Source organism: Palaemon carinicauda, chromosome 24, assembly GCF_036898095.1.
Source record: "Palaemon carinicauda isolate YSFRI2023 chromosome 24, ASM3689809v2, whole genome shotgun sequence".
In the NCBI taxonomy this organism is placed as follows: domain Eukaryota; kingdom Metazoa; phylum Arthropoda; class Malacostraca; order Decapoda; family Palaemonidae; genus Palaemon; species Palaemon carinicauda.
Genome location: NC_090748.1, coordinates 7,311,925 through 7,313,342, shown reverse-complemented (window position 1 = coordinate 7,313,342; position 1,418 = coordinate 7,311,925).

The window sequence follows — 1,418 nt, the reverse complement described above, 5'->3', positions numbered from 1 at the left end:
TTCTATTATCACTTTTATGATGATGATGATGATTATAACTCGAATTATAGATATCGCGGTTGTTGGCATGTTTAATTCTGTGCTAAAAAATGACTCCATTCTCATAGAACGAGCCAAAATATCGCAAAAATCGTAAACATTCACCAGAATATATTTTAATATATGAATTAAAGAAAATATTATGACAAAAAATAGTTAGTGGGAACACTCCGAAGATTTTTGACAAAAAAAAATTAGATTCCTCCGAGCATAATTATTCAGTTACAGAGGTTACTATATCTGAATTGAGTCCTCTAGAATGAAAATCAAGTAAGGAACATAGTCAGATTTCTGTGTAAAAGTAGATAATGAACATAACCAGATAAGTGTAAAAGTAGATGATGAACATAACCAGATAAGTGTAAAAGTAGATGATGAACATAACCAGATTTATGTGTAAAAGTAGATGATGAACATAACCAGATTTCTGTGTAAAAGTAGATGATGAACATAACCAGATTTATGTGTAAAAGTGGAAAATTAAAATAACCAGATTTCTGTGTAAAAATAGATGATGAACATAACCAGATTTATGTGTAAAAGTGGAAAATGAAAATAACCAGATTTCTGTGTAAAAATAGATAATGACCATAACCAGATTTCTGTGTAAAAGTAGATGATGAACATAACCAGATTTCTGTGTAAAAGTAGATGATGAACATAACCAGATTTATGTGTAAAAGTGGAAAATGAAAATAAACCAGATTTCTGTGTAAAAGTAGATGATGAACATAACCAGATTTATGTGTAAAAGTGGAAAATGAAAATAACCAGATTTCTGTGTAAAAGTAGATAATGAACATAACCAGATTTCTGATTTAGAATAGAACAACTTGTCTCGGAATCATTTCTGTAATGTACAAAAGAAAGATAAATATAAAGGTGGGATATATAAGAAAATGAGCTATTATAGATGCGATAAAGAGGCAGTTGAATCTCTTATTAATTACTTACACTAAATTACGTTTTAGGTTAAATATGAGAGAAACAGCAACTGCTTTTTTTATCGCTACGTCTATTTTCAGGAAGTTTAAGTGTAAATGAATTATGTTGGTGTAAAAAGATAGAGAATGGAAGTGATGTGAGATAGCTCTCAATAGCTAATCTCTGTATCAAGTACAAGAACCTTAAAATGTAAAGAAAATATAACGAAAATATAGAATTAATTGATAAACTTTACGAATGAAAAACTGATAAACTTTGTGGATGAAAAACATTTAGAAAATCTTCTAGGAGAAGGACACTCCAAAATCAAACCATTGTTCTCTAGTCTTGGGTAGTGCCATAGCCTCTGTACCATGGTCTTCCACTGTCTTGGGTTAGAGTTCTCTTACTTGAGGGTACACTCGGGCTCACTATTCTATCTCGTTTCTCTTCCT